Here is a 10,159-nt window from a genome sequence, read left to right on the forward strand (position 1 = left end):
AATAAAAACCCTTAGTTTAGAAAAATATTAGGTAGCAAAATTGTATAAGTTAAGAAAGATATAGGGGTGTGTTTGTGTACCCACCCCTGACCCGGGCATAGGCTCCGCAGCACAAGTGGAGCGATAGGCTACCACTTGCGTGGATAGCCTATTGCCCACCAAAAGATATTGATGCGTGAAGACAGAGTAGAATGGGAAGCCTTAGTTAGGCTCTTTGGCAAGGTTTGCCATACATATATATTCCAGTTGGAATCCACTGGCTATGTTGCCAGGTAAATGTAGTGACCTGCATGTAAACCGTTAAACAGAGAAGCAAAAGAGTATTTTTGAAGGTAGAGACCACCTATAACTAGCCCACCAAAGGCACTATGGCTATGAGTCAAGCTCCAACCCCAATCTAAACAAGCAATTATATCTTTAAGACTATCAGCCAGAGGCACATTGATGGCGAGAATTGTTTGAAGACTTTCCTTATCCTTATCTAGCTCAGCCAAAAGCTTAACCCAATCATTAAAGGACAGGAGTTGTAGAAGAGAGCCATGTTGGCACTGCTCTTCTGGAACTGAGGACACGATAATATCTTGTGCTTCTTCGGTCTTGGATGCATGCCAAAACATGCTGTGGCAAGCTTTTGACGGTGAATGGTCTTAGGAGGAATCTCTGACCCCCTGAAAAGGGGTAAAATCTATGAGACATAAAACATAGTATTAGTCAAAATAAAGGTACTGTAGAAGCTACACTTCCTAAAACCAGCCAACATAAGGGCACCACGGCAAGCTCCAACCTCAATCGGCATACAATTCAATCTTTAAGACTATCGGTTAAAAAGCACAATGATAGCGAGAATTGTATAAATACGGCTCAGGTATAAAGAGTTTGAGTATGAGTATGTGGACTATCTCCAAAGAGAGTAGCCCCTATAGCTAGAGTGTGTGTTTTTGTTTTGAACATAATACAATACCCTACAGCTGAATACCAAATTCAAAAGACACTCTATACTCAAGATACGAATGGAAACATGATATATTTCATCATCTGTGTAATACGTCATGTTTTTGGAGCACTGAGTGTCTCAAGTAAAACTTCAAGATGAGATTTAGATCTAGTGAGAGAAAAAAAACACAACAAGCCGAGGCAGATCCTCGGCAGAGAGAAACCCTTTTTCACACATGCAATCCGGAGAAGGTGAGTCCTGTTACCTACATCCATACAAACAGACAAACAAAAGTGTTAGTCTGGATGTGTTTTGCAGGTGTCAGGGGTCTCAACCACTTGTCATCAATGTCACTCAACACTACACATGTCATAGGTCTCTATATACTAAAGAAATTCACAACACAAGTTATATCAAGAAAGCAAGCTGTACCCAATCAATGCAGCCATCGATTAGACCAAGAGCATTGAGAGAATACCATTATCAAAATTAAGATTTCTCTTTTACCCATTAATCATTAGAAGTGAAAGTCCAGAGGACGTTTATCCCAAAAGATGAAAGCAAATAAAGTCCCGAATACAGAGCTCCTATGTTAACAATACCTACAGCATACTAGTAGTCATACCCTATCTGCCCCAAGTAGTAAGCCAGGGTTTACCATACATCATGAAGCCAAGTAGATTATTTAGTACATAAGCCACAGGTTCAGATGTGTAACCATTCTGATGAGATCAGATAACGGCATGTAGTCTGTACAAGTAATGCATATTCCACAAGCATTTATCTCTTATGTGCTATGTAATCATTAGTGAAAAGCAAAGGGTTTTATAATAGAGCTCCATTATCCAAATTAAAGACATTGTGCAACCATATCAGGTAAAAACAGAAATTCAAATATACATGGCACCTGTGAAGAAGGCGCACCGATCATATAGTAAGCAATAGAGCCATGATCACAAAACATACCCAAAGGGCTAAGTGAGGGACCTGAGCTTAAAGCAATACACAAGCAGACTAGTGAGTGTATGCCACTCACCCCAAATTTGTCTTGATTTATAGCAAATCCTCAGTCGAGGCATCTTCATGCATCAGCAGCCCATGTGGCCTCTCATCATTGGAGGCATATAGTGGAGCCTTCTATAGAGCTGTCCAAAAGCAAAAAGGGCACCATCATCTTCTCTGTGTAGTGTTACCCATCTCCTCATTCTAGAGCCAGAGTTAGGTTTAATATGATAACAATAAAGTTACTCAAATTGTGTTAACCAATAAGTTATATTTTGGGACTCCTCCAAGTCAAAGTATAAAGCCTGGTGCCCACATTAAAGTAAAAAGGTTATCCCAAGCAATAAATAAGAAAGGTTTGACATTATGAGACAGGTATGATGTGTGTATTGTGTGTGTGTGTGTGTGTGTGTGTGTGTGTGTGTGTGTGTGTGTTCTATAGCAATAAAAAAGCCAAACTCATTTATGGTCTCCAGATGAAAATCTTCAAGAATGATTTCTTGGAGTCACTACGTGGTTTATGTGAGCACGATCCATCTTTTAGAGAGGTCTGGCACGCTGTACGCGAAGCTAAAAAGAAATCTCAATTCATACCAGAAAATGAATAAAACAGAAATTCTAGCCTTTAGTCATTAAGTGACCCAATATAGGGTTAAAGAACATGTTCAACACTACCCACAAGTTCCCAAAATTCTATGAGAAACAGGTTAGAAAATTCAAGGGTCCAATAAAAACCCTTAGTTTAGAAAAATATTAGGTAGCAAAATTGTATAAGTTAAGAAAGATATAGGGGTGTGTTTGTGTACCCACCCCTGACCCGGGCATAGGCTCCGCAGCACAAGTGGAGCGATAGGCTACCACTTGCGTGGATAGCCTATTGCCCACCAAAAGATATTGATGCGTGAAGACTGAGTAGAATGGGAAGCCTTAGTTAGGCTCTTTGGCAAGGTTTGCCATACATATATATTCCAGTTGGAATCCACTGGCTATGTTGCCAGGTAAATGTAGTGACCTGCATGTAAACCGTTAAACAGAGAAGGAAAAGAGTATTTTTGAAGGTAGAGACCACCTATAACTAGCCCACCAAAGGCACTATGGCTATGAGTCAAGCTCCAACCTCAATCTAAACAAGCAATTATATCTTTAAGACTATCAGCCAGAGGCACATTGATGGCGAGAATTGTTTGAAGACTTTCCTTATCCTTATCTAGCTCAGCCAAAATCTTAACCTAATCATTAAAGGACAGGAGTTGTAGAAGAGAGCCATGTTGACACTGCTCTTCTGGAACTGAGGACACGATAATATCTTAACCCAATCATTAAAGGACAGGAGTTGTAGAAGAGAGCCATGTTGACACTGGTCTTCTGGAACTAAGGACACGATAATATCTTGTGCTTCTTCGGTCCTGATGCATGCCAAAACATGCTGGCAGGCTTTTGACGGTGAATGGTCTCAGGAGGAATCTCTGACCCCCTGAAAAGGGGTAAAATCTATGAGACATAAAACATAGTATTAGTCAAAATAAAGGTACTGTAGAAGCTAGACTTCCTAAAACCAGCCAACATAAGGGCACCACGGCAAGCTCCAACCTCAATCGGCATACAATTCAATCTTTAAGACTATCGGCTAAAAGCACAATGATAGCGAGAATTGTATAAATACGACTCAGGTATAAAGAGTTTGAGTATGAGTATGTGGACTATCTCCAAAGAGAGTAGCCCCTATAGCTAGAGTGTGTGTTTTTGTATTTCATCATCTGTGTAATACGTCATGTTTTTGGAGCATTGAGTGTCTCAAGTAAAACTTCAAGATGAGATTTAGATCTAGTGAGAGAAAAAAAACACAACAAGCCGAGGCAGATCCTCGGTAGAGAGAAACCCTTTTTCACACATGCAATCCGGAGAAGGTGAGTCCTCTTACCTACATCCATACAAACAGACAAACAAAAGTGTTAGTCTGGATGTGTTTTGCAGGTGTCAGGGGACTCAACCACTTGTCATCAATGTCACTCAACACTACACATGTCATAGGTCTCTATATACTAAAGAAATTCACAACACAAGTTATATCAAGAAAGCAAGCTGTACCCAATCAATGCAGCCATCGATTAGACCAAGAGCATTGAGAGAATACCATTATCAAAATTAAGATTTCTCTTTTACCCATCAATCATTAGAAGTGAAAGTCCAGAGGACGTTTATCCCAAAAGATGAAAGCAAATAAAGTCCCGAATACAGAGCTCCTATGTTAACAATACCTACAGCATACTAGTAGTCATACCCTATCTGCCCCAAGTAGTAAGCCAGGGTTTACCATACATCATGAAGCCAAGTAGATTATTTAGTACATAAGCCACAGGTTCAGATGTGTAACCATTCTGATGAGATCAGATAACGGCATGTAGTCTGTACAAGTAATGCATATTCCACAAGCATTTATCTCTTATGTGCTATGTAATCATTAGTGAAAAGCAAAGGGTTTTATAATAGAGCTCCATTATCCAAATTAAAGACATTGTGCAACCATATCAGGTAAAAACAGAAATTCAAATATACATGGCACCTGTGAAGAAGGCGCACCGATCATATAGTAAGCAATAGAGCCATGATCACAAAACATACCCAAAGGGCTAAGTGAGGGACTTGAGCTTAAAGCAATACACAAGCAGACTAGTGAGTGTGTGCCACTCACCCCAAATTTGTCTTGATTTATAGCAAATCCTCAGTCGAGGCATCTTCATGCATCAGCAGCCCATGTGGCCTCTCATCATTGCAGGCATATAGTGGAGCCTTCTATAGAGCTGTCCAAAAGCAAAAAGGGCACCATCATCTTCTCTGTTGTGAGATCCCTGTTCCCACCGAGCAACGGATTCAGGATACTGGCAGCGGAAGTAGCACTTCTCGCGCGGGACAGGGGTCCACACTCGGGGCCTCGCCCATGGATATCCGGACAAGAGACTAATCCGTCGGTTTGTCCAAAACCGAAACCGGAAAAACTTCCTTTACCCGGAAAGCATGGGCGATTCCATCAGGATAACTCTTTACTCTAACGTAGTCAAGATCATTACGGATCAACTGATCTGACTGCACCTTTAACAATACTTGGTCAAATCAAGGAAGAAACTTGCACTTGGATCATTGGGATCAACGCTTTTTTCCCCATCAAGAGGCACAGCCGTTGATTCCTATCCATAGAACAATTTCTATCTGGGATTTACTTCATCTATCGTAATAATAGAAATTAAATCTCGATTTACGGATCCATCAGTCCAGCCTAACCCCATCCAGTCCCATGGGTTAGCCAACCGCCCAACCACTGTAGTGATGGGATCCAATTTGAAATTTGGTTAGGTTTTGTCCCGGGTACCAAGGAAAAGAGTTCCAAGGCCCCCTAGCCGGAAGTTCATGCAAACATAAAACTAGCCACACCACTTACACACCCAATATGAAATTGCCTTTTTCTTAGCTTCAGCTAACTTTAAAACAATCCTTTAATGAAACCATAGTACCACTGATCACAATCTTCCAATTTATTTGGTTGATTCATAATTTCCCATCATTCCTTCATCAGAGTATCTATGGCATCATTGGCAACTAGAACGCTCACCACCTGTCCACACAGGGGCCTTTTCAATAGTTCCTAGCCCATAATACTTTGCAATATAATCACTTATAAAAATCAAGATGGACTCTCGTTGAAGATCAGCAAGATCAACCAACAGATCCATATAAAGAGCCATGGACTCATCCATTGAAGACCAGCAAGGTCAATCAACCAGATCCATGCCCGGTTTCACAAAACAACTCTTACTCCTTGTTCCAATATCTTCCACGACGCACGTGTGGGTGTCTTCGGCGACCCAGAGCCCGAGCACCGTATGGTCAGCACCCTCTAGGATCCTTCGCAGGTGACCTAGCGCTTCACTCATAGGCCGCTTCCTTGGTCCCTCATCCACCGTACCGGAAGCTCACCATTTAAATCGAACCGAGGCTGGTCAAGACCTCGGTCGACCTTGCTACGCGAGACGTCCTCCATTGACTCTCCGTCAGCAGTTGCAACTTTAACAGTTAGGTCTTCATGACCTTAATCCATAAGACGGTCAAAATGCTTCCCCAGCATTCTTGACATAAAACAGTCATTTACAAACAGTCACAAAATACAGTTTCTAAATCGAACTCTCGTCTTTCCACATTATCCCTCCTTAGTCCACATTACTTATTCCACATTTCATTCAATGTGTACTCATTCTCATCCATTTCCTCATATCGACGACACATTAATTCACATACACATTCACCTTCACATCCATACATCCACATTTACATGTATACATCCATTTTCACATCCTCATTTATACATCCACATCCCATATCCACATTCATACATACACATCCATATCCACATCCAACATCCACATCCACATCCACCTTCACATTCACATCCACATTTTCATTCACATCTATACATCCACATTCATATACATCCACATTCATATACATCCACATCCACATTCCCATTCACATCTATACATCCACATCTACATCCACATACATACATACATCCATATCCACATTCCCATTCACATCTATACATCCACATCTACATCCACATCTACATCCACATTCACATCCACATTCCCATTCACATCTATACATCCACATCTACATCTATATCCACATTCACATCTATGCATATACATCTTCATGCATACATCCATTTTCACGTTCATATATCCATTTTCACATTCATACATCCATACTCCCATCTCCACATCCACACATCCACATACATACATCCATTTCCACATTCCCATTCATGTAACCCCATATGCCTTCACATCTAATCTTTTACATCACATCCATTCTCGTCCTATCACAACCCATATGCATCTTATCCTATCACATACACTTCTTACCTCATCCCATACACATCTTATCACATCTTAATTCATCTTATCACCTCTTATCATCTCTTATACACCTCTTATCACATCCTATCACATCTCATATCTATTTATAGAATACAAGAGAACTCTTATATTTGATATAAGATTTCTTTACACATTTACTTATGCATAAATTCCATTTAAGGAGATTAATACTTCCGAAGAAAAATCAATCTTTTATGCATCTTCCTATGCATAAATTCATTTTAAATGAAAATGACACTTTTGAATTAAAATTCAATCTTTTATGCATCTTCCTATGCATAAATTCAATTTAGATGAGAATGACACTTTTGAATTAAAAATTATTTTTTTAAAATGCATCTTCTTATGCATAAAGTCAATTTGGTAGAAATTACACTTTTAGAATAAAAGAATTTCTCTTATGCATCTAAGTTATGCATAAAATCCATTTATGATGAAAATCACACTTTTAGTATAAAAAGAATATCTTTTATGCATACCTCCATGCATGAAATCCAATTATGATAAAAGTTACACTTTTATAATCAACTTTTATGCATACCTCTATGCATGAAATTCAATTGTGACAAAAGTAACACTTTTTACATTAAAATAATCATCTTTTATCCATACCTCTATACATGAAATCCAATATGATAAAAGTATCACTTTTGATATTAAAAAAATTATCCTTTATGCATACTTCTATGCATGAAAATTAAAAATGATAAAAGTAACACTTTTGATATAAAAATTTTCCTTTATGCATACTTCTATGCATGAAAATTAAAAATGGCAAAAGTAACACTTTTAATATAAAAAATTATCTTTTATGCATACTTCTATGCATGAAAATTAAAAATGATAGAAGTAACACTTTTGATATAAAAAATTTTCCTTTATGCATACTTCTATGCATGAAAATTAAAAATGGTAAAAGTAACACTTTTAATATAAAAAATTATCTTTTATGCATACTTCTATGCATGAAAATTAAAAATGATAGAAGTAACACTTTTGATATAAAAATTTTCCTTTATGCATACTTCTATGCATGAAAATTAAAAATGATAAAAGTAACACTTTTGATATAAAAATTTTCCTTTATGCATACTTCTATGCATGAAAATTAAAAATGATAAAAATAACACTTTTGATATAAAAATTTATCCATTATGCATAATATTAAAATTTAATTTCTCCATGATTGTAATGAAATTCTTTCCATTAATCTAGGATGATAATTCCTAGAATATGGTAGGAAGTCCTCTTTTTATGCTTTGAATGAGATTATTTTATGCATAATTTTTATAAAAATTTTGCCATAGCTCCGCTGCTATGACTGATAAATCTCAATTTTTCTAAGGGATAATGCTTATCATTAAGAAAATAATTAAAATAATCTCTAATTGGATTATCAATCCATAATGGATTGAATCATTAATATACATAAACTAAAAGCATAGAAAAAAGCCATTAATTTGGCCTCAAGCATAGCTTAATCTTGGGTTAAGGAAAAGCTTTATGAAAAGCTTGATTTGGATTGAGAACGGTTCATGAGTATGACCATTTCTTGAGTGAGAGAGAGAATTTACATAAAAATCATTAGAATTTAAACATAAATGAAAATTAACTTCAATAGCATTATGTAACTCTTCACTACTATTCAAACTTCAATAGCATTAAAAAAAAACCATACCAATTAAACTTCTCAAGTTTGAGAGGGGTTGAGAAGAGAGAAACATTGAGAAATTATAGAAAGATCAATATTCACTAATTACCTTACAACTTGCTTGATTCTTTGTTCACGGTAGAGGCCCCCAACCAATCAATTGGTTAAGTATGTTGATGGAGCCACTAATGGGGATTGAAGAAAGAGGGAAGCTCCAAAAACTAGTGAATTATTAAATGAATTCACAGTTTCTGGCTTAGGTGGAGTAGAGTAACGATGCATAAACACTATATATTTTTCAACAAGGGGGAGGCTTCTATTTATAGGAAAAATTGAGCTCCTAACCAAACAAACTGATTCTAGAATTTTCTAAATCAGTTTGGTCAATATTTGACCATTTTTAGGTCAGTTAAGCTAACTTTTTGGAACTAGACTTAAATGAGGAGAGAGGAGAGATGAAATATCTCAATTTTTATGAGTTTAAAACTCATTCAAGCATGTGAAATATGCACCTCCTTTAAAGAACTCCCCTTCCTTTACATATGTCATATTTTTAATATTGCTCATAGTTTTTTACTAATAAACCTTGTACATTTTCAACTCTTCATCTTATGTGAAATATGCACCTCCTTTAAAGAACTCTCCTTCCTTACATATGTCATACTTTTAATATTGCTCATAATTTTTTACTAATAAACCTTGTACATTTTCAACTCTTCATCTTATGTGAAATATGCACCTCCTTTAAAGAACTCCTCTTCCTTACATATGTCATACTTTTAATATTGCTCATAATTTTTTACTAATAAACCTTGTACATTTTCAACTCTTCATCTTATGTGAAATATGCACCTCCTTTAAAGAACTCCTCTTCCTTACATATGTCATACTTTTAATATTGCTCATAATTTTTTACTAATAAACCTTGTACATTTTCAACTCTTCATCTTATGTGAGCATTTACTCATTTTTGGGTATCTTCTTTTTCAAATTGGATTTATCTCCTCCCTACACATGGATTGATGCTATTGGCCCATAGGAACCTTAATTGGACCATAATCCAAAAATTTCTGAAAATCTAGACCCTTAGACTAAGGTCCTTTATACACATTTCCAATTAATTCCAATTGCACATTGGAATATTCTTTTTGAATTTCTGTTTCAGGGAAATTCATCTGAATTATAAGAGATATTTTTCTATCAAAAAATATTCAAAATCTGAATATTCTCTCTCTAGAATAATTTTTCTCTCTCTAGGCTAAAATAGTTAGCAACAGGGTCTTTATATTTCTGAAGAGGGATTGATTACAGGGAAAGATACTAGTCATCAAAAAGGGGGTGGGGGAGGAATCTTACATTCCACCCCACTTAAAAAAACACGAGATGTCCTCATCTCGCAAACTAGGGTAATTTCGCAAGATGCACGAATTATGAGACTTAGAGAAAAATTTAAATCAGGATTAACCACCAAGAAAAAGTCTCAAAGAGAGCAGATTCAAGATAAGAACAAGATTTAAACTTTATTCATTCTCGGAACTTATACAGTAAAGATAGAGGAACTCTTTACACTTCCATAAGCCCGTCCATCATATGGTCACAAAAGCAGTCCTCACAAGCTGCACAAGTATAAGGTAACTCATC

Source organism: Cibotium barometz, chromosome 19 (genome assembly GCF_041138505.1).
Source record: "Cibotium barometz isolate CiBa-2024 chromosome 19, ASM4113850v1, whole genome shotgun sequence".
In the NCBI taxonomy this organism is placed as follows: Eukaryota; Viridiplantae; Streptophyta; class Polypodiopsida; order Cyatheales; family Cibotiaceae; genus Cibotium; species Cibotium barometz.